The sequence below is a fragment of the Hemitrygon akajei genome, chromosome 8 (genome assembly GCF_048418815.1).
Source record: "Hemitrygon akajei chromosome 8, sHemAka1.3, whole genome shotgun sequence".
In the NCBI taxonomy this organism is placed as follows: Eukaryota; Metazoa; Chordata; class Chondrichthyes; order Myliobatiformes; family Dasyatidae; genus Hemitrygon; species Hemitrygon akajei.
The window spans coordinates 87,855,065-87,880,592 of record NC_133131.1 but is presented as its reverse complement, the minus strand read 5'-3'; the positions used below and the strand labels follow the sequence as shown (position 1 = coordinate 87,880,592).

The window sequence follows — 25,528 nt, the reverse complement described above, 5'->3', positions numbered from 1 at the left end:
ACTATAGTCCACAACAGCTTTGCTAACTACCATGACTGTCGATACTAATTCCATTTGTCTGAATTAATTCAATATCCCTCTATGCCTTGTTCATTCAAGTACCTAACCAACGTCTTTTAAATGTTCTTAACTGTTCTTGCTTGCACCACCTGCTCTAGGAGCTCATTCCAGATACCAACTACCTACTCTTTGTGAGAAAAGAATTACTCTTTAGTTCTCTTTAAACCTCCTCCCATTCACTTTAAACCTATATCTTTTAGTTTTAAATAACGTTACCATGGGAAATAGATTCCAGATATCTACCATATCAATGCCTGTCATAATTTTGTATACTTTTATCATGTCACCTCTCAGTCTCCAGGGATAACAGATCCAGCCTATCCAGTCTCTCCTTATAATTCAGGCTCTCTAATCCTGGTGACATCCTTGTGACTCTTTTCATTGCTCTACTCAAGTTCAGTTTACTGTCATTCAACTCTAAACATGTATACCACCAAATGAAACAACATTCCCCTGAACCAAGGTGCACAACATAGTATGTATAACACACACACACATAATGCATTAAGTAATATTGTCACAAGTAAACTAACAAATAGTAAGGTGCATATATGATATAAGTTAAAAAGCAAACAGCATAACAGTATATTGTCACATGTACCAAGGTGTTGTGAAAATCTCAACAATCTCTAGCTTAAACATATATTTTGTGTGGAAGGCAATCAGATTTGCACACAACAGTCCAATTGCAACTGAACCAATGTTTAGCAGAACTGTAACATGATGTTCCAACACTTGTACTCAGTGCCTCAGCTTATGAAGGCAAGCATGTTATGTACCTTATTTATCATCCTGTCTACCTGTGTTCAAAGATTCAAAGTACATTTATTATCAACAAGTGTATAAGGAGTAGAACCTTGAGATTTGCTTCATTAACAGGCAGAAGCAAATCAGGGAACCTAAAAGAACCCAATTTAAAAAAGGACCAACCCCAGTACCCACAGAGAAAAAGAAAAAAATACAAATCATGCAAATATTCATTTTCCCATTTCCACTGACATGTTTACTTGACATAAGTTGTTGCTTTGATTCTTTCATATATGCCAGTCATTGGAATGTCAGCAAAGAGGTGCATATTTAGCTTGCTGGTTTGTTGAAGGCAATAACATTTTGTTTTTATTTCAGATTTTTAATATCTGCAGTATTTGGCTTGAGTGCTTATGATGTCACAGCCTCTCCTGAAAAGAAGTGAAGAGACAACTATTAGTACATGAGTTCAGATAGCAATCATTCCTCTCTGGTAACATTAAGGGAATATGGGCCTAAAAATCCAAGAATTTCAAGGAAGAGATGACTAAGGATGCGACCTATTAAATATTCTGCAAATTTCAGTGTATTTCACTGAGAAATTTGGCTTAATTTCACCCTTCCTTGCTAGTTATACCACTTCAGTAAATTCTGAACTATTGAATTATCCCATCAAAGTACTTCTTATTTGACTAATGTAAATGATAACTAGTAGGTATTATCAAAAGGTAATATTCAAAACAACTTGTGAAATGATTGCATTTTGCCTGTTTTCCTTCTACTCCTTGTTATTGTTGCTTTTCATTAGAGTAGCATACTTTGTTGCTGGATCCCTTTGTGAATTGGCATAGGTTATTACCGATGAAATCATTAAACTGAAACTTTGAATGATAACTATTGCATTCCTTTCACTGTCAAATTTTGCAAATTAAATTATATGAAAAAATAGTTAAGGAAGTTCTATTTAACTAAAGGCTAAATGTGCTAACATTGATAAATAGGATTATTGTTAATTGAAAATTACCCTGAAAGTTAATCTTCATCTTGCCTGCTGTTTACTTAGTAAAAATCATTACAATCATTTCAGGAAATGGAGACCAATAGCAACACTGAATTTTGAGACTACTTGTGACACTTTTAGAATCATAGAGTCATAGAAGTGCAGAGCACAGAAACAGGCCCTTCAGCCTATCTAGCCTGTGCTGAACCACTTAAACTGTCCTGTCCCGTTGATATGCACCAGGACCACAAACATCCGTACCCCTCCTATCCATGTACTTGTCCAAACTTCTCTTAAACATTGAAATCAAGCTTGTATACAGCATTTGTGCTGACAGCTCATTCCACACTCTTACAACCTTCTAAATGAAGATTTCCCTCATGTTCATCTTAAACATTTAACCTTTCACTCTTAACCCATGACCTCTAGTTGCAGTCTCACCCAAACTCAGTGGAAAAAAGTCTGTTTGCATTTACTCCATCTATACCCCACACAATTTTGAACACCTTGATCAAATCTCCCCTTAATCTTCTACATTCCAAGGAATAAAGTCCTAACCGATTCAACCTTTCCTTATACACACGTCCTCCAGTGCTGGCAACATCCTTGTAAATTTTCTCTGTACTCTTTCAATCTTATTTACATTATCCTACAGGCAGGTGAACAAATCTGCACACAATATTCAAAATTAGCCCAAATCAATGTCTTACACAACTTTAACATAGCATTCCGTCTCCTGTACTCAGTGCTTTGATTTATGATGACCAATGTGCCAAAACTTTTTTTTTGTTTTACGACCCTATTTACCTGTACCATCACTTCCAATGAATTATGGACCTGTATTCCCAGATCCCTTTGTTCTACCACACTCCTCAATACCCTACCCTTCAATGTGTAAGACCTACCTTGGCTGCTCCTGCCGAAGTGAACACCTCACACTTGGGCCGTGAGGTGGGCCGGCTCAAAATTGACCCGGACCATATTGTGAAGGTATAGAATATGAACAGAGTGCCTGGGTTAAATTCCATTTGTCATTTTTCCAGCTAATCAGATCCTGCTGCAAGGTGCAAGCTCTGATAGACTTTTTTGCTGTCCACAACAACCCCAATCATGGTGTCATCCGCAAATTTGCTACTCCAGTTAACCACATTATCATCCAGATCACTGATATAGTGACGAACATCAATTTTCCTGGTAACTTCCTCAAGGAACGCTCAAGGTTAGACACAATCTATCACACTCAAAGCCATGCTGACTATCCCTAATTAGTCACTGTCTATTCAAATATAACCATATAACCATATAACAATCACAGCACAGAAACAGGCCATTCCGGCCCTCCTAGTCCTTGCCGAACTCTTAATCTCACCTAGTCCCACCTACCTGCACTCAGCCCATAACCCTCCACTCCTTTCCTGTCCATATACCTATCCAATTTTACCTTAAATGACACAACTGAACTGGCCTCTACTACTTATACAGGAAGCTCATTCCACACAGCTATCACTCTCTGAGTAAAGAAATACCCCCTCGTGTTTCCCTTAAACTTTTGCCCCTTAACTCTCAAATCATGTCCTCTCGTTTGAATCTCCCCTACTCTCAATGGAAACAGCCTATTCACGTCAACTCTATCTATCCCTCTGAACATTTTAAATACCTCGATCAAATCCCCCCTCAACCTTCTACGCTCCAATGAATAGAGACCTAACTTGTTCAACCTTTCTCTGTAACTTAAGTGCTGAAACCCAGGTAACATCCTAGTAAATCGTCTCTGCACTCTCTCTAATTTATTGATATCTTTCCTATAATTCGGTGACCAGAACTGTACACAATATTCCAAATTTGGCCTTACCAATGCCTTGTACAATTTTAACATTACATCCCAACTTCTGTACTCAATGCTCTGATTTATAAAGGCCAGCGTTCCAAAAGCCTTCTTCACCACCCTATCTACATGAGACTCCACCTTCAGGGAACTATGCACTGTTATTCCTAGATCTCTCTGTTCCACTGCATTCCTCAATGCCCTACCATTTACACTGTATGTTCTATTTGGATTATTCCTGCCAAAATGTAGAACCTCACACTTCTCAGCATTAAACTCCATCTGCCAACGTTCAGCCCATTCTTCTAACCGGCATAAATCTCCCTGCAAGCTTTGAAAACCCACCTCATTATCCACAACACCTCCTACCTTAGTATCATCAGCATACTTACTAATCCAATTTACCACCCCATCATCCAGATCATTTATGTATATTACAAACAACATTGGGCCCAAAACAGATCCCTGAGGCACCCCGCTAGTCACCGGCCTCCATCCCGATAAACAATTATCCACCACTACTCTCTGGCATCTCCCATCTAGCCACTGATGAATCCAAATACTCTAACCCATAAGACCATAAGACATAGGAACAGAATTAGGCCATTCAGTCCATCAAGTATGCTCCGCCATTTCATCTTGACTGATCCTGGATCTCACTCAACCCCACACGCCTGCCTTCTCGCCATATCCTTTGCTGCCCTGATCGATCAGGAAATGATCAACTTCCACCTTAAATATGCCCATGGACTTGGCCTCCATCGCAGTCTGTGGCAGAGCATTCCACAGATTTACTACTCTCTGGCTAAAAAAAATTGCTCCTTACCTCTGTTCTAAAAGATCCCCCCTCAATTGTGAGGCTGTGCTTCAATTTTTGGATACCCTCACCAGAGGAAACATCCTCTCCACATCCACCCTATCTAGTCCTTTCAACATTCGGTAGGTTTCAATGAGATCCCCCTGCATTCTTCTAAATTCCAGAGAGTACAGGTCCAAAGCTGTCAAATGCTCCTTATATGTTAACAGCTGCATTCCCAGAATCATCCTCGTGAAACTGCTCTGGACACTCTCCAATAACAATACACCTTTTCTGAGATATGGGGCCCAAAACTGTGACAATACTCCAATAGTGGCCTGAATAATTTCTTATAATAGTTCAGCATTATCTACTTACTTTTATATTCTATCCCCCTTGAAATAAATGCCAACAGTGCATTTGACTTCTTTACCATAGACTCAACTTGTAAATTATCCTAGAAGGACTTGCACGAGGACTCCTAAATCCCTCTGCATCTTTGATGTTTGAACCTTCTCCCCATTTAGATAGTAGTCCACACTATTATTCCTTTTACCAAAATGCATTATTATACATTTATACATTTCCCAACACTGTATCCATCTGCCACTTTTTTGCCCATTCTTCCAACTTGTCTAAGTTCGGCTGCAATTACATTGCTTCCTCAGCACTGCCTATCCATCCACCTATCTTTGTATCATCCGCAAACTTTGCCACAAAGCCATCAATTCCATTATCCAAATCGTTGCAAAACAATGTGAAAAGTAGCAGACGAATATTGACCGCTGAGGAACACCACTAGTCACTGGTAGCCAACCAGAACAGGTCCCTTTTATTCCCACTTGCTGCCCCCTGCCTGTCAGCCATTCCACTATCCATGCCAGAATACCTTCGAATACCTTCCAATAACTTTCCCACTGCTGATGTCAGGCTCACTGGTCTATAATTTCCTGGTTATTTTTAGACTCTTTCTTAAACAGCAGAACAACATTAGCTATCCTCTGATCCTCCGATATCTCCGCTGTCACTAAAGATGATATAAATATCTCTACTAGGGCCCCTGCAATTTCTGCACACAGGGTCCGAAGGAACACCTTGTCAGGCACTGAGGATTTACCGAACCTAATTCGCCACAAGACAGCAAACACCTCCTCCTCTGTAGCCTGTATAAGGTCCATTACCTTGCTGCTGCTTTTCCTCACTTCTATAGACGCTGTGTCCATCTCCTGAGTAAATACCGATGCAAAAAATCCATTTAAGATCTCCCCATCTCTTTCAGCTCCATGCACGGATTACCACTTTGATCTTCCAGAAGACCAATTTTGTCCTTTACTCTCCTTTTGTACTTAACGTATCTGTAGAATCCATTCGGATTCTCCTTTGCCTTGCCTGGAAGGGTAGCCCTCCTGATTTCTCTCTTTAAGAGTTGCCTTGCATTTTATACACTGTAAGTACCTCATTTGTTCCTCCCTGCCTATACCTGCTATGCCCCTCCTTTTTTCCTTAACCAGCATCTTATTATCTCTTGAAAACCAAGGTTCACTAAAACTCAAACACGAGAAATTCTGCAGATGCATGAAATCCAAAGCAAGACACACAAAATACCTGAGGAAATCTGCAGGCCAAGCAGCATCTGTGGAAAAGAGTAAAGAGTCGACGTTTCAGGCTGAGACCCTTCAGGACTGGAAAGGAAGGGGAGAAGTCAGAGTAAGAAAGGGAGGGGAGGGGAGGGGAGGAAGCAGTTCAAGGTAGTAGCTGATAGGTGAAACTGGGAGGGGGAGGGGTGAATTAAAGAGCTGGAAGTTTGGTTGGTGAAAGAGAAGAGGCTGGAGGAGGGGGAATCTGACAGGAGAGGGTAGAAGATCATGGAAGAAAGAGAAGGGGAAGGAGCACCAGAGGGAGGTGATGAGCAGGTAAGGAGATAAGGTGAAAGAGGGAATCAGCAATGATGAATGGTGAAGTGGGGTGCTGTGCAATTACTGGAAGTTTGAGAAATCGACAATCGTGCTATCAGGTTGGAGGTGCCAAGCAGCTACACTCAATCCACCAGATCTCCCTGTAACCACTCATTTCACTCCTACTTCTCATTCCCATTTCATCACGTCAGTCCATGCCTTCTTCTTCTGCCATGGTGAGGCCGCACTCAGGTTGGAGGAACATCACCTTATATTCGGAATGGGTAGCATCCAACCTGATGGCACCCGTTATGTTCCATGCATTCTTTACCTTCCAAAATCTGTCTTGTGATAGTTTTCAATTTTTACCACTTAATATAATAATGAAACAGCACATTCCAAAATACAAATAATCATCCAGAGGCCTGTGCTTGACTCTATCTCTACTACCCATAATACTGCTGGTGTTTAGGGCAGCAATGAATTTTCTCCATCTCCGACAATGTTCAGGACTTCGTTCATCATGTCAGTAGTTTGGTTTTCACTGCTGTCAAGTTCTGGGTGGAGACTCAGGAATACTGTGGTACACAGATGTAGAAGAATTCTCCATTGCTGTTTCAATAACAATTTTGTTTTACAGGCAGGGTTGTTAGTCTTGAGTTGAACCCCCGGCCACTCTTTACCTGGCTTCTCCCCTTTGATCTGTTTGGTATGGGTGCCCCTACCAAGAGCCAAAGCATAAAGCCCCAATTCCTGCCAACATAGCTCTCTGGGTCATTGAGACACCCAAGCCTTCAAACCATGACAAGGTTGTGGTCCTGTTGGAGATGAGTTTGATAGACCTTTGGATGTTATCCTCACCTCTATTCCTTGTTTTTTTTCATTTTGAGTGAAATAAAATTAAATCAAATCAAGTTTAATTATTATTCAAGCCATACTTAGATACAGCTGAACAAGATAGCGTTCCACTGGTGTCAAGGTGCAAAACATTCAAAAATAGCAAGCAAGCATTCAAAAACAGCGAGTAACAAATTCAAAGAAGCATATTCACTCGATAAAAAAACTACACACACATATACTAGATATATATTTCTAGTTCAAGACCCTGAGTGACTATGTCCAGTAGCTGATGTTACAGTCTCCCAGCAGTATGAAGACGCATGCAATCTAGCTTGGCATTTCACCACTTGAACAAGAAGGCAGCACCAAAGGGTGAGGAGAGGCCCCGGCAGAGCTCAACCATGCTGTAGTGTTTCCGCATCTCTCACCTGGTTTGCAGCAGCAGGCAAGCCCAAGGCCTAAGGCCTAGTTTTCACTACAACTGAGGCTACATAGCTCCCATGTTGACTGTCCCTCCACCAGGCAGTCTAAGGTAACAGGCCTGCAGCAATTTACATTATCGTCATCCAACAAAGTCTTACCATCACAAGTAAAATGTCTGAGACAATTTCCTAGTTATACTGCACCAATTTTGATGCTTCCAAGTAACAGTTAGCAAAATGGTCTGCAGCCAGGTCAGCTCCTCCAAACCCAAACCGGCTCCACCCAACCGGCTCCTTCGACACCTCAGCTGGCTCCTTCCAGCCTCAGTCGGCCCCCTCAACGCCCCGGCCGGCTCCACTCCTGACACCAGTTCAGCTACGCCAATCAACGAGAAGCTCACTGATGGAGTAGCCCTGCAATATTCTTGTAGCAGAATTGTCTTTGATCCATAAAAACAAATTTTACAAAGGAAAAAGCACCTTTGATTGGCCCCTTCCAAGGGGCCGCTGCATTTGCACGCACTGCCATCTTATCTGAAACCCCTGAGCAGTATTCTAGCGTTTGTTGTGGAATATAATAAATTCATCATGAAAATTCCATAATAATACTTTGAATTAATCTATATGTAAAACAGTTTTCTTCTCATCTGTATAGTTTAATCCTCACCACAGAGCATTTTCTCAATACCACTCAAAAATAGCAGCCTATGTCAAATGCTTAAGGCTGTTGACAAGGCTTGAACTCGTGATCTTCTGCCTCAGAGAAATAGTTGGGTACTGATATTTTTGTTGATTTGATTTAGTAACACCCAGTGTCTGAGTTATTCGACAATTGAATGCATTTCATAATCAAAAGTGAGTTTTTTGCAGCTTTTACATGTCTTCAGGCACCTATCTCAGTTACACATGCTTATAACAAACATGCTATTTTCTGTTATTTGTCATAGCAGACACACATTCAACAATGTTGTTATCACCAAATAAAGAATATGCAAATATATCAGATTACATTTTGCCTGTGTCTGCATTAAAACTACCTTGATAGTGAATTTTGCTTAACAGCAGTAAGAGTTTAAGTGAAGTAGGTCTCATGACTTGCTGGTGAGTTTCATTTAACAGGACTACAAAAGAGGCATTTTTTTTCAAATTGTTAATTGATAGTTGATTGGCTAGTAAGTTAATTAACAGCAGCCACACAGAGTGGCCGTCTTGGAACTGCCATTGTAAGAGTGGGCGACTGTAAGAGTATCGAGTCAAGGTTTTGGTGCAGAGGCTTCTGGGTGAAGAAGTGGAGCTAATGGACTAGATGTGAGGAATGAGAGCAACTCTTTAAAAAAGGGGGTTCAGTGAGAAGACACAGGTCTGATTGGGTAAGATTTCACTTAGTTGTTCTCTTTCATCCTTAATTCAGTATAGGCAGGATGCTAGCTAGGGCAGACGAATGCTCCTACAAGATGTGGGAAGTCAAAGAACCTCACAATCTCCCTAATGATTACCTCTGTGCGAAGTTCACCCATGTGCTGTTCCTGACAGACCAGCTCAAGGAAGTGGCTTCGGATCTGGAGGTACATGCATCATCCAGGAAGCTAAGGGCTTCATAGATAAGATTATACAGAGGTGGTAGTAATAAGTCTGTGTGATGGAGGCTATGTTCTATGTGATGGTGTCCTTAGTTACGGATGCCATCTTTTGAAGATGTCCCCATTGGTGGGAAGGCCCATGGTGGAGCTAGCTGAGTTTACAATCCTCTGCAGCTTTTTCTGATCATATGCAGTTCCCGCTCTATACCAGACAGTGATGCAACTAGTTAGAATGCTCTCCACAGTTCATCTGTAGAAATTTGCTAGAGTATTTGGTTACATACCAACTCTCCTCAAATTCCTAACGAAATATAGCCACTGTTGTGCCTTCTTCATAACTACAGCAATACTATTATGATTGTGGCTCAGACTTAGTTTTTTTTTAAGTTTGTAAGGATGGTTTTGGGGACAAAGAGGGGAGTTAAGGGTCAGATTAGGGTTTTAGTGACAGGCATGTGGAGAAGTTAGAGGTCAAGCCTCCTCTCCGTGTTCAAAGGCCAGCGACATGGACAGGTTACAGAAGATATCCAGAGTTGAAGCCTCCATTCGGTCATTGAAGACCAGCAAAGTGGACGTGGGGATGAAGGATATGTGTGGTTGACAGGCTGTCACAGGTCTGTGCATGTCCATGCTAGCAGGAGATACGAGAGATCGTCAGTCAGCCCGCTCATATTTTGAGCTGCGGAGGACCCTCATTGTCACATTGATAAGGGTACTGATAAAGGCATATAGTATGCTTACTTTTGTTAGTTGACAAATTGAGTTCAAAAGTCGGGAAGTTATGTTGTTTCCTTACAGACCTCTAGTTAGGCCTCATCTGGACTGTTACATTCTCTTCTGATCGTAAGTTATAGGAACAATGTGGTGGATTTGCAGACGGTGCAGAAGAGTTTTACCAGGAATGCTGTAAGACGCAGGAGAGGAATTAGACCACTTGGCCCATTGAGCCTGCTCCTCAATTCCATCATGGCTGATTTATTATCCCTCTCAACCCCATTCTCCTACCTTCTCCCTGTAACCTTCGACACCCGGACAAACCAAGAGCCTGCCAACTTCTGCTTTAATAATCAGTCCTCCGTGGCAATGTATTCCACAGAACACCGCCCTCGAGCTAAAGAAATTCCTTTTCATCTCTGTTCTAAATGGACATTCCTCTATTCTGAGGCTATGCCCTCTGGTCCTGCACTCACCCAATACAGGATACATCCTCTCCACATCCACTCTGTCTAGGTCTTGCAATATTCAACAGGTTTCTATCAGAGCCCTCCTCATTCTTTTAAACTCCAGTGAGTACAGGCCGAGAGCCATCAATTGCTTCTCATACATGAACCCTTTCATTCCTGGAATCACTTGTGAACCTCCTCTGGATCCTTTCCTAGATAACTGATCACAATGCTCCGTGTGGTCTGTGCAATGCTGTATAAAGCCTCATCATTACATCTATGGTCTTCTATTCTAGTTCTCTTCAAAAAATGGTAACAATGCATTTTCCTGACTTACCAGCAACCCAACCTGCAAGTTAATGTTTAAGGAATCTGGCACAAGGACTCCTGTCCTGTTGCATCTCTTATTTTTGAATTTTCTCTCTGTTTAGAAAACAGACTATGCCTTTATTACTTCTTCCAAAGTGCATTTCCTTTCACCATATTCTATCTGCCACTTCTTTGCCCATTCTCTCAACTGAAGTCCTTCTACGGACTACCTGGTTCCTCAATTCTATCTGCCACTCCACTTATCTTTGTATCATCTGAAAAATTGGCCACAAAGCCATCAAATCCGTCAATCAAATTGTTGACATACAACGTGAAAAGAAGCATCCCAATACCAACCTGTGCAGAACACCACTAGTCACTGGAAGCCAGCCAGAATAGGCCCACTTCATTCCCAGTCTTTGCCTCCTGTCAATCAGCCAATCCTCTATCCATGCTAGCATCTTTCCTGTAATACCATAGGTGCTTATCTTGTTAAACAGTCTCATGTGTGGTACCTTGTCAAAGGCCACCTGAAAATCCAAATAAACAACATCCACTGATTCTCCTTTGTCTATCCTGCCTGTTGTTTCCTCAAAGAATTCCACCAGATTTGTCAGGCAAGATTTCCCCTGAGGGAAACCATGCTGACTTTGGCCTACTTTATCATGTGCTTCCAAATATCCCAAAACTTCATCATTAATAAAGGACTCCAACATCTTTCCAACCACTGAAGTCAGGCTAACTGCATTATAATTTCCTTTCTTCAGCCTCCCATCCTTCTTAAAGAGTAGCATGACATTTCCAGCCCTCCGGAATCATTCCAGAATCGAGAGATTCTTGAAAGATTATTAAAATTACCATTACAATCTCTTGAGCTACTTCTTTCAGAACTCTAGAGTGAAGTCTATTAGGTCCAAGTGACTTACTTACCTACAGACCTTTCAGCTTCCCAAGCAATTTCTCCTTAGATATTTCTGAGCCCAATACACTCGAATATCTAACATATTGCTAGTGCTTTCCATTGTGAAAACTGATGCAAAATACTTATTCAGTTTGTCTGCCATTTGCTTGTTCCCCATTACTATCTCTCCAGTGTCTTTTTCCATTGGTCCAATATCGAATCTCGCTTCTCTTTTACCCTTCATATATCTGAAAATCAATGATATACTCTTTTATATTATTGGCTAGCTCACCCTCATATTTCATCTTTTCTCTCTTTATGGTTTTTTTAGTTGCCTTCTGTTGGTTTTTAAAAAGTTTCCCAATCCTCTAACTTTACACTCTTTTATGCCCTCACTTTTGCTTTTATGCTGTCTTTGACTTCCCATGTCAGCTACAGTTGCCTTATCCTCCCTTTAGAATACTTCTTTATCTTTGGGATGTACCTGTTTGGGCCTTCCAAATTGCCTCAAGAAACACCAGCTATTGCTGTTCTGCCATCATTCCTGCGAGTGTCCCTTTCCAATCACTGTTGGTCAGTTCCTCTCTCTTGCTTCTGTAATCCTCTATAATTCTGATACATCTGACTTTATCTTCTCCCTCTCAAGCTACAGGGTGAATTCTATCATATATTATGATAACTCTCTCCTAAGGGCTCCTTTACCTTAAGCTTCCTAATCAAATCTGGTTCATTACACAGCATCAAAATTACCTTTCCTCAAGTGGGCCCAACCACAAGCTGCTTTAAAAAGCTATATTGTAGGCATTGTACAAATTCCCTTTCTTCAGATCCAGCACCAACCTGATCTTCCCAATATACCTGCATATTGAAATCCCCCATGACTATCATAACATTGACCTTATTTCCCATACTTACTATTTCCTGTTGAAATTGGTTTTTGGATTGGTGTCCATGTGACGTGAGACAAACTGGATTTTTTCTCTAGGGCAGTGGAGGCTGAGGGTAGACCAGATAGAGATTTATGAGATTAGGAGGTAAAGATAAAATAGACAGTCTGTATTTTTCCCCAAGGTTAAATATCTGATACAAGAGGGCATGCACTTAAGGTGAGAGAGGATAAGGTCAAAGGTGATGTGCAGTTCAGCTACTTTTATTACACAGTTGTGGGTTGATTGGACAGTGACAGTGATATGAACTAATTTAAGTAAATGCGAACACTATGAACGAGTTTTTGAATAAAAACAATGACACTTTATTATATTTAAAGTGCCATATCAATGGCTGTTGTTGCTGCCTGTAGCATTCTGTTGAATGCATTGAAAATCAAAATATGCAGAATGGTTCTACTTATGAGTGCATTGCAGACTATTTCTGAATTGTGAAAACATTAAATAAAAAGTGACTTCAAGCATATCTGTTTATATTAAACAAAATTATGTTAATGCTTAATGTAATTTATAATTTTTTCATGTACAAACTATTTTCACCCAGTTACAAAGATCTTAGTCAAGTCAAATTCCCATAAAATGTAATCAGGCAAGAAATGCTAAAATTATCTTGTCCATAATTTGTGCATTGTCATGTAAACTCACATTCACTGTTCTCATTAGGATGCTACAGTAGTTGTTAATTGAATTATTGTGTGAAAAGGGCTTTCATAGCTGTAAATCGAGTCTCCAACACTTCTAATCAGCTCTTCTAATCTGTCGATGTTAGGAGGATGAAAAGATTGATTTGCTGAAGCTTATGTTTGTGGAAGCATTGAGACAATGACACAACAGAGGTTGGCAACAACACATCGTGGAGAGCAGACATGTATCATATCCCATCATTCCATGGTAGTCTAAGCTCCAGTCTACTATATTACTTCAGACATGACCTCGGTAAAGTTAAGTTCTGTTGTGTTCGTGACACTTACATAACACAATACATAACTCGTACAAAAGAATGAAGGAATATAGGTTTAGTGCTGGAAAAGAGAGGCCAAGGAAAAAGACGATGCATGATTCTATTAAATAGTGGAGTAAGAAGAGTGGTCTTTTCCTGCTTCCAGTTCTGATGCTCTGAATCATCATTAACTTTAACATAAATATTAACCAGTATTTTATCTGAAATGCTCACATTGTGCTTCACCAATAACCTCCAAAAACAGTGTTATCCAATGTTTTATAAAATAGACTTTGTGTTTAAATAAGAGAAGTTAGAAATGCAAAATCTTGATCAGTTTTGCTGTAAAAACCTAGATTATATACTTGGTCTTTAAAATAATATACTATACTGAATTTCCATAAAGTTTTTAGCACAATTTCAGAACGTCTTTAAATTGTAAAATATTGTCGTATGATCTTGTAATATAAAGATTCCAAATTATCTCTTCAGATTTTCTTCAAACTATCGGGTGCTGTCTACACAAATAAGAACAGCTCTGTGAAACACACTTTTGTAGTAAATTGGCACAATATAGAGATTAACAAAAAAAACTTAATTACTAAGAATTTTATATGTCAGACTGCAGGGACTTGTATAGTTTTGCATGTTGAGTGTGCTGATAACACATTTACCACTTGATTTAGAGCTTGGATATAAAAATATAACTTGCTGTATTACCCTTGCATGCGCACACACACACACACACACACACACACACACACACACACACACACACACACACACACACACACACACACACACACACACACACACACACACACACACACACACACACACACACACACACACACACACACACACACACGAGTTCAGCCTGGTGTCAACAACTTTACAAGGTGCCCTCAACCATGATCATTTGAACTTTCACAAGGCATTCAAAGTAGTTATCTCAAAAGGATTATACAAAAGTAAGGCTTGTTAAATAATCTACTTTCTATTTCAAAGAGTCCAGGTTACAAACAGATTAGCATGTATCCTAGGAGTGTACCCTCAAAGCAAGTCAGACCATTAGTGTATGCTTAATGTTAAATTTTACTTGATAACAAGTCGCATCGGAAAAAAAAGAATTGGGGGTTTTAATTGCTTCATGTGCATCCTAATTGCAGGCAGGCTGCTTCACAAAAGATGCACTGCCAGGAAGAGTGTGACTGCACTTGGCCCTGTCTAATTAATCCTGTGATACAAACCTTCTGGCTTCAATTTTCACTTTTCTGTCTCTTTTTAAAGGTGATAATAAAACTGGAAATTTATGTTGGTTACTGTATGATTCTAACTGTGCCAGATGAACACAAATAAAACCATATGGATGAACAGGATTTCTCCTTGCTTTCTGGCTCTGCTCTCATGTGAGGTTTTGCAAAGGATTTCATACTTGTTGTGTTCTCTAGTAACAAGATGATAGTCAAACGATGTGGAAAAAGGAAGAAAAACTTGACGCTTTTCTGTAACAGCAAATTCCATATGGAGGAGAGCAGGGTGACAATATTGCACTTTGTCTCAAGTTTAGATAAGGTAGAACAGTGACAATGCAGCACTTGTGAAATTATTTAAATAAAATATACACATGCTCTCTAAAAATTGAACCAATGTATCTGTGAATTATGATAGCTTCAGGCTAGCGTCTGACTGAGAGTGCAGCTCTTGTATCCTCAAAGGCTTTGTTTTATAGTATTTCAGAAGAAAGAGCAAAAAGAGTTAAGTAATTAACTTTTCTCTGCTGCGCGTTTTGTGTTCCCATTGTCTTACAGTAAAAAACATGGTCAGTGCTAATGTTGTAAATTCTGAAGCTTCCTTCTGATCAGTTTTGCTCAGTTCAGCACAGGTCAGAGTTTATTGACCCCCTCCTCATCTCTCCTACCCTCCTCCTCTTCTTGGACCCCCCCCCCCCCCCCCCCCCAAGTCTGGTTTCCTGCCTGCTCTGGATCTTTCAATCTTGAATTGCTGATGAGACATCAATTGTCTTGACTTCAGCACTCCTCTCTCCCCCTCAAACCTTACCCCTTCGAAACACACTGCCCTCTACTCTTTCTACACCAATCCCAACCTTGCCATCAAAGGGGGTGCTGATGTAGTGTGGCAGATGGATCTCTACTTTACTGAGGCCAGTGGAAACTCATACATACCTCTTCACACCTACCCCTTGAAGAGGCTCCTTCTGGGAAAATAAAATCCCTCCTAGTCACCTGTCACCTCTCCTTCCTTTCCTTGTTCTGATCTCTTACCTCTTCTCACCTGCCTATCCCCTCTCCCTGGGTCCCCTCCTTCTTCCCTTTCTCCTATGATCCACTCTCCTCTCCTATCTGATTCCTTCCTCTCCAACCCTTTATCTTTCTTACCCACCTGGCTTCACCTATCATCTGTCCTCCTTCCTTGCCCCCACCCACCTTTGTATTCTGGTGTCTTCCCCCTATCTTTCCACAAAGTACACTGCAGATGCTGTGGTCAAATCAAGATGTACAAACAAGCTGGATGAATTCAGCAGGTCGGGCAGCATCCGTTGAAAGAAGCAGTCAACGTTTCCGGTCGAGACCCTTCCCTATCTTTCCAGTCCTGAAGAATTGTCTTGAAACATCAACTGCTTATTCATTTCCATAGATGCTGCCCGAGCTGCTGAGTCCTCCAGCTTTTTGTGTGCAATTCTTTGGATTTCCAGCATCTGGAGCTTTTCTCATGTTTTTGTTAAAATGCATTTCAACTCCAGAAATGTTATTGCTGATACTTCCAGGAAGGATGTGTGCGCAATAAGATAGTAGTGGGGGAATTTGTATGAAGCCCATGTACTACTGAGTGGAATTGATCTCTCACAGGATATGAGATGACTTTGGAAGTCACTTGGGGTGGTTAAGTACTGAGGATGAAATAAGTGGTGCTGCAGTAAACAGTGGTGGTGGAATTGAGGTCTTTAGTTAGAATGAATGCTTGTGGCAGTTCAGTTTTGAGGGTCCGGATGAATTGATCCAATTTCTCCACCACCTGATAGCTAAGCTCTATAAAGGCAAGTAACTGTGGATCTGTCTACTCCATCAATAGCTGGGAATCCCAAGCCCTCTAAAGCATGGCCTAATGCAATTAAACAAATATAACTGTGGCAAAACTGAGGTACAGTGTCCAATAAAGTTATCGGATAAGCTGGCTGTATTTTGAAAGTACTTTAGTCCTCCAGTCAAAAAGCTGGAGGACCTCAGCAAAAGCATCTATGGAGGGGAATAAATAGTCAACATTCAGGGCTGAGAAAGGATCTTGACCCAAAACGTTGACTATTTATTTCCCTCCAAAGATGCTGCCTGACTTGAGTTCCTCCAGAATTTTGTACGTGTTGAAGATTTCCAGCTTCTGCAGAATCTCTTGTGTTTACTCCCACAGTTGTCAATCTTCCTTTTTAAAACTGCAAGTGGTCATGTTAACAGTTGGTTAGAAGCTGGCGTAAAGGTTTTTGAACTTTGTAACAAACTAGTTAATCAAACTATTTCACTGGGTTAAAAACTTCCTCCCTTTCTTCTGTGCTCCAAGTTAAAGGACAATATTTTGTATAAGAGGGCAAATTATTTCTCCTCCTATATGGAACATGTATTACTTTCTTTCCAGCTCCTTGTTTTCTTTTCAAAGAGAAAATTAAATCTAGATAAAAAAATAAAAAACACTTAGTACATATATTTAACTTCGTTGCTGAATCCTGGCTTGATACTAAATTTCAGGATGTGATATACTTTGCATCATATAAAGAAAGTCCATCATCCAATTATCCCAGGCACTGAGTTCAAAGGTCAAGAGGCTATGTTGCAAGTTATGGAACCCTGGTTAGACCACATCTGGAGTGTTGCATACGGATCTGGTCATCCCACTATAGGAATGAGGTTGAGGCTTTGGAAAGGGTGTAGAGAGGTTTACCAGGATGCTGCCTGGATTAAAGGGCATGTGCTATCATGAGGGGCCAGACAAACTTGGGTTGTTTTCTTTGGAGTGGCAGAGACTGATGGCAGATCTTTTAGAGGTTTATAAGATAATGAGAGGAATAGATAGAGCAGACGGGGGTATCTTTTTCCCAGGGTAGAAATGTCTAATACCAGAGGGCATGTATTGAATGTGAGAGGGGGGAGGTTCAATGAGGATGTTAGGGGCAAGCTTTTTACTCAGAGTGGTGGACGGCTGGAATGTGCTGCCTGGTATGACAATTGAGGCAAATACAGTAGAGGCCTTTAAGAGATGTTTAGACAGGTACATGAAGACGGAGGGATTATGGACATTGTGTAGATACATATTGTGGGACAAAGGGCCTGTTCCTGTGCTGTACTGTTCTATGTTCTAATTGATTTTAACTATGTAACATACTATATTATGCATATTCTTGAATTGATATTAGTTGTGCTAAGCAACACCTTCAGCATATGTAGCAATCTTATCTAAAATAGAATTGTGAGCTTACTTCAGTTTATAATATTTATTTCAACCAAATTTTGTAGAAAATACCTTTAATAATTTATCTTAAGAGTAGATAATTTACAGAGCACTTATAAGAAACATAGAAACATAGAAAACCAATAGCACAATACAGGCCCTTCAGCTCACAAATGTTGCACCAAACATGTCCCTACCTTAGAAATTACTAAGCTTACATATAGCCCTCTATTTTACTAAGCTCCATGTACCTAAATAAAAGTTTCTTAAAAGACCCTATCATATCCACCTCCACCACCATTACTGGCAGCCCATTCCACGCACTCACCACTCTCTGAGTAAAAAACTTACCCCTGGCATCTCCTCTATACCTACTCCCCAGCACCTTAAACCTGTGTCCTCTTGTGGCAATCATTTCAGCTCTGGGGAAAAAACCTCTGACTATCCACACGATCAATGCCACTCATCATCTTATACACCTCTATCAGGTCACCTCTCATCTTCCGTCACTCCAAGGAGAAAAGGCCGAGTTCACTCAACCTATTCTCATAAGGCATGCTCCCCAATCCAGGCAACATACTTGTAAATCTCCTCTGCACCCTTTCTATGACTTCCACATCCTTCCTGTAGTGAGGCGACCAGAACTGAGCACAGTACTCCAAGTGGGGTCTGACCAGGGTCCTATATAGCTGCAACATTACCTCTTGGCCCCTAAATTCAATTCCATGATTGATGAAGGCCAATACACCATACACCTTCTTAACCACAGAGTCAATCTGCGCAGCTGCTTTGAACGTCCTATGGACTCAGACCCCAAAATCTTTCTGATCCTCCACACTGCCAAGAGTCTTACCATGAATACTATATGCTGCCATCATATTTGACCTATCAAAATAAACCACTTCACACTTATCTGGGTTGAACTCCATCTGCAACTTCTCAGCCCAGTTTTGCATCCTATCAAAGTCCTGCTGTAACCTCTGACAACCCTTCACACTATCCACAACACCTCCAACCTTTGTGTCATCAAACTTACTAACACATCCCTCCACTTCTTCATCCAGGTCATTTATAAAAATCACGAAGAGTAAGGGTCCCAGAACAAATCCCTGAGGCACACCAGTGGTCACCGACCTCCATGCAGAATATGATCCATCTACAACCACTCTGCCTTCGGTGGGCAAGCCAAATCTGGATCCACAAAGCAATGCCCCCTTGGATCCCATACCTCTTTACTTTCTCAATAAGCCTTGCATGGGGTATCTTATCAAATGCCTTGCTGAAATCTATATATACTACATTTACTGCCCTTCCTTCATCAATGTGTTTAGTCCCATCCTCAAAAAATTCAATCAGTCTCGTAAGGTACCAACTGCCCTTGACAAAGCCATGCTGACTATTCCTAATCATATTATACCTCTCCAAATATTCATAAATCCTGCCTCTGAGGATCTCCTCCATCAACTTACCAACCACTGAAGTAAGACTCACTGGTCTATAATTTCCTGGGCTATCTCTACTCCCTTTCTTGAATAAAGGAACAACATTCGCAACCCTCCAATCCTCTGGAACCTCTCCCATCCCCATTGATGATCCAAAGATCATCGCCAGAGGCTCAGCAATCTCCTCCCTCACCTCGCACGATAGCCTGGGGTACATCTCATCTGGTCCCGGCAACTTATCAAACTTGATGCTTTCCAAAAGCTCCAGCACATCTTCTTTCTTAATATCAACATGCTCAAGCTTTTCAGTCTGCTGAAAGTCATCACTACAATCACCAAGATCCTTTTCCATAATGAATACTGAAGTAAAGTATTCATTAAGTACCTCTGCTATTTCCTCCAGTTCCAAACACACTTTCTCACTGTCACATTTGCTAGGTCCTATTCTTTCACATTTTATCCTCTTTCTCTTCACATGCTTGTAGAATGCCTTGGGTTTTCCTTAATCCTGCCTGCCAAGGCCTTCTCATGGCCCCTTCTAGCTCTCCTAATTTTCTTCTTAAGCTCCTTCCTATTAGCCTTTAAATCTTCTAGATCTTTAACATTACCTAGCTCTCTGAACCTTTTGTGAGCTTTCCTTCTTGACTAGATTTATTACAGCCTTTGAATACCATGGTTCTTGTACTCTACCGTAACTTCCCTGTCTCATTGGAATGCGCCTATACAGAACTCCACACAATCATCCCCTGAATATTTGCCACATTTATTCTGTACTTTTCCCTGAGTACATCTGATTCCAATTTATGCCTCCAATTTCCTGCCTGATAACCTCATAATTCTCCTTACTCCAATTAATCTCTTTTCTAACTTGTCTGTTCCTATCTCTCTCCAATGTTATTGTAAAGGAGACAGAATTATGATCACTATCTCCAAGATGCTCTCCCACTGAAAGATCTGACACCTGACCAGGTTCATTTCCCAATACCAAATCAAGTACAGCCTCTCCTTTTGTAGGCTTATCTACATATTGTGTCAAGAAATCTTCCTGAACACACCTAACAAACTCCACCCCATCTAAACCCCTTGCTCTAGGAAGATGCCAATCGATATTTGGGAAATTAAAATCTTCCATCACGACAACTCTGTTATTATTATACCTTTCCAGGATCTGTTTCCCTATCTGCTCCTCGATATCCTTGTTACTAATGGGCGGCCTATAAAAAACACCCAGTAGAGTTATTGACCCCTTCCTGTTCCTAACCTCCATCCACACAGACTCTGTGGACAATCCCTCCATGACGTCCACCCTTTCTGCAGCTGTGACACTATCTCTGATCAACAGTGCCACACCTGCACCTCTTTTGCCTCCCTCCCTGTCCTTTCTGAAACATCTAAAACCCGGCACTTGAAGTAACCATTCCTGTCCCTGAGCCATCCAAGTCTCTGTAATGGCCACCACATCATATCTCCAAGTACTGATCCATGCTCTAAGCTCATCCGCTTTGTTCACAACACTCCTTGCGTTAAAATAGATACATCTCAAACCTTCGGTCTGAGCGTGTCCCTTCTCTATCCCCTGCCTGTCCTCCCTCTTGCACTATGCACTAAGAAATATGACAACTTTGCTTTATTATGGGAAACATGACAACCTGTGCACAGCAAAATCCTACAAACAGTAACATGATGTTCTGTTTAATGTATTCATTTAAGAAATTGGTAGCCTACTACATCTTTGAGCAATGCCGTGAAATCCCTTGTATCATTCTTGGATGATAAATGCAGCTTCTTTGAAAAGAAAAGTACCCTAAGAATGCCTCATTCCTGAAGTACTACATTAAATACCATCCTATAATATGTGCCCAACTCTGGACTTCTGCTTAAATATATCAATTTTGTACTCAAATGCACTAACAAATAAGATTTTGTTTGCAATGCCTTTTTTCAGTCACTCAGTGAACTAAAATCTGAAACTATTTCCATCTCCCTTCACTAAAACTGTCCATTACAGCATTGGTTAAAAATTCTATGTGGCAGTACAGGTTAAGTATCCCTTATTCGAAATGCCTGGGGCAGGAAGTGCTTTGGATTTTGGAATATACAGGATGCAGTAATAATATAGTTTAGGATCTCCAACTCTGAATTTATGTGCTAATAGGAAGCAGTCTTTGTTTTACACTTCTTCATCGCACATATGTACTTAGCGGTAAAAATTATTACATATCATTAATATAATGAAAATATAATGTCTGCAGGGTAATAACAGCAGCATCGGGAGAATACCTAAATCAGCTGTTGAACAACAACAAACAACGGCAGCCTTTTTGTCTCCACCTACAATGCTGGGTTTTGATTAAAATGTTACATTGCACTGTACTTGTATTTTACCTTTTCTTAGGATTTATGTAAGGTATAAAAACAACCAGGAATGTAGATGTGTTCTGGTGTTAGATTTTCATCAGTGACACTTTAAAAATGTAATGCCTTTCTGTAAAGTATAAGAACAATCAGCATTGTAGACTTTTTCTGCTGTTAGATTTTCATGATCAGCAGATGCTTAAAAAATTTAATGCTGTATCTTTTCTTAAACTTCTGCAACCAGCCTGCTGAATATTCACAATTACCTTCAATTTTCAGTTCGTCGTGATACATCTTTGCTTGCTTCATGATCAGCGAGCGCTAAGCAGCATATGTTTCCTCCGATGCTGACAATACACAATCGAGATATTAATTTTTCACTTTATGCATAGATATTTTCTGTTTTTTCATTAACTTTTGTTTATTGCGTATATATGGACACTTCTCAGAACTGTCTGAGTTGTGCAGATACCTGCATATTGCCTGGTTAGCTTCTCGGCACCTTGTGGAATTTTCCATTTGTGATGTCATGTTAGTGCTCAAAAAAATTTGGATTTCGGAGGACTTTGGAGTTTGGAATTCCTGATAAGGTGTATTCAGCCTGTATTGAAAAGCATCTTTCTAAGATGTTGAATATGGCATTATTTTTCAGTGAATGTTAGATATTTCCTTCAATTTACAAATTCCCTGTATACAAGAAATTGGCACATAACCCTGCCAAAGCATATCATGTACTTTCACTTAATAATGCATTTTAAAGGTTAAGAATGAGCTTCTGTCCCAGTTTGCTGAACAAAAAAATTGCAGAAATCAGCATGCTGTACAGTTTTCTTTCTTTGGTTATTTATTCTCACATTGTTCATTCCTTCCAAGGACCTGTTTTTCAATCCAAATTGATGTATTTATAAGATTAAACCATCAATTTCTGAGCCTTCATAATATTACTCAGCCAACAGGGTGGACAGCTAAGGTCCAAAAGCTCTTTGTTAAAAATGATTGGCAATAGTCAATCACAAAAGCCCAATTAAACTGACCTTGCATTGATCAATGCCATTTTGTAGCCTGTACTTCAATTTGTGCATTTATGATATCAAAAGAGCTTTATTTTTAACCACAGATTTCTTGTCAGTCTCCTTGTATCCTTTCTCTGAAAAACTGAGATAACGTCAACCACATTACCATCATTTCCAATTCTGTTACGTTCTCAAAGAATTTCAATAGATTTTTAGGCATGGCTCGTCTTTTATAAACCCATACTGGTGGTGAATTATTGCCTTTGTTTTTGTTAAATGATGTTGAATTGCTTCCTTTATAAAAGACTTCAATGCTTTTCTTGCTAAAGATGTCAAGTTAATAGCCTATAATTCTTCAATCATATTTTTGACATTTTCAAAATTTGGAACATCATCTGTTTTCCCATCTTCTGTAGTGCTGCTGTATTTAATGAGCTGTAAAAAATTTCAGCCACAGCTCCCCCTACTTCTACCCTCATTTCCTTAAGTACTCTTGGATGCTTTCCATCTGGTCCTGTTTTCTTATGAATATTCAAGTTCCCTATTATTCCATTACTAACCTCTACTTTCTCCATGAACTAGGATGCATCTCTTACAAATCCAACTACCAAGAAAGCATTCTACTTAGAAAGAAAATTGTCTCAAAATATTGATCAAAATTCCTTGCCTTTTAAATTTCATCTTATCATTCACTTTCTTTTTGTCTTAAAAGCACCTCCTTTTCAAAAGAGTTCTCTTTGGATTATTTTTTTCACTGTGTAAATCTAGTTTATTCTTCAGTTTAAATTGTATTCTTACATGAAAATCTACCTTTATTAAGTATTTAATTGGGATATTACAGTATAGTTTGCACCTTCTCTCTTTCTTAGCCCAAAGCTAAAAACAGCCACACCGAGGATTAAAATACCAACATACAAAGGAAATTGGTTAGATCTGGGATCACCGTTGGATTGCTGAGTTGGAGAGGGGGTGAGAGATTCACACAGAAGAGAGGCCCATGAATTTGGGCAAGTGGGAGGGTGGGGGCGAAGAGGCAGAGAAGAGCTGTAGATTTGTACAGAGATGAAATGGGAATCCTGTACTGTCAGTCAGAGTAGATTGGTAGTGGCATATGAGAGAACTGGGGGGCGGGGTGGAGTGTGGGATGGAAGAGGAAGAGGGACGTGTGTTATTGGGTGGACATGGCTGGTTGCAATTAAGTGAATGGTGGAAGAGGAATCATTCGTAAATGAGTTGGAATGACAGTTCAGCTGGCAATATATAGTAGAAGGAGCTTTTGCGCAAGGATGGGGCTTGGTTGACGGTGATTGCCAAATAAGGGTTGGAGATGGGTCATGCGACTGAATGCGAGAGAATTGCAAAGCAAAAGGAATGCTCGTGGGGGGAAGGATCAGAAATTACAGTGCAAGTAATTGATGACTGCCAGTCATGAGTGAATTTCAGCTTTGCTTAAACCTTCACATCCAGTAATAGCGAGGATCTCAGTGGTGAAGTTAAGTAATGGGCTGATTCCAGGATAATCTGACCGCATATCCTCTATTCTTTACCAGTTAAAGTTTTCTCTTGTGGGTCTTAAAAGCTAGGAGCTACTTTCACAATAATACATCTCAACTGGCTTAGTCTGAGCTTCTCTCACCTCTTAGGAAAAAGGAACAATGTGTTTAATTGGTTGTGAACTCAAGTTATTGTGCTGTAGGTGGACATGGTTAAAGACTGGTAGAGCCTTCACAATTAAGTAGAAAACAATCTCTCACAATAGTATTAACTTGAAGAAAATTTGATTTCCTGATTGAAGTGCAGAATTTAGCATTTGAAAGCAATCAGGTGAATAATTATATTTGTACTTGCAGCGTATTAGCTCAGTTCTTCTATACAAGCTCTTTTATTGTATCCATTAACACATTCACATAAGTTTCTATGAATGCTGTTTCAACAAAATATTTGCAGGTTAACGTCTGTGTTAAACTGGAGCAGACAGGAGTTTATGCCAACCAGTTAATGGTGTGCTTAAAAATAGCTCACAGAGGGAATTAAACCCATATGTGATTAAATATGAAAATATGAATCTTCAAACAAATTTCATCAAGATAAAGCCAACAAACCATATGACTTGTCTATGAACCCTCCCTCACAAAACAGATTAATCAAAACACAGACTTCTTTGTAATCTGCCTTGTCATAGTGTGTATCAAGTAACCGATTCATCGTAGTGCATAAATCTCCATGCAGCATACAAAAGGTTTTCCACATACATGCATCAAGTGTAGCCATATATTGGTGTAATTTGGATAAATTTGTTTCTTTCATATATAAGTAGTAAAATACACCAGTGCTCAATCTGGCAGGAGAACCTAGTTTGTGGTCCTGGGAAACTTTCTAACGGCTGATCGTGTTATCTCTGTCACAGAATAAGTCAATGAATTGTATGCACCTTTACATCAATACCACTGTGCCATTCTGTCCCCTGGACTTTGGAGGGAAAGTCATGCCTCAGTTTGCTAAATGCTATTCCATTGGCATACAGTTTATCTGGGGAGAGAACTGACACAAAAAGATAAGGAACATATGCGATTTATTCCGATCTACATAAATATAATTGACCTTAGCCAGGATAAAAAATGAACTTCCAATAATTGTGACAGGTTGTGAGAAAATGGGCAGGAACTCCACTCTTATAGAATCCCATACCTCTCCCTGGCAACCCCATAGGAGACATGTATATACTGTATAAACATCAGGTAGTCAAGTCTGTCTAGGACAATGGATTACCTTTTCTCATAGGCTGCTTTATTGTCCAGGTTCCTGCATGAAACATAGTTGTTTGGACAAATTGTT

General features: G+C 40.1%; 1 long non-coding RNA gene across 1 annotated transcript; it reads right to left on the bottom strand.

Moving 5' to 3' along the window:
- LOC140731442 (uncharacterized) lies at window positions 1-25,528 on the bottom strand. The gene is made up of 4 exons (XR_012099826.1): window positions 25,463-25,528; window positions 21,947-22,027; window positions 12,454-12,534; window positions 1-1,238 (listed from the first exon to the last, which is right to left on the bottom strand). It is a non-coding gene; the product is annotated as an uncharacterized lncRNA (long non-coding RNA).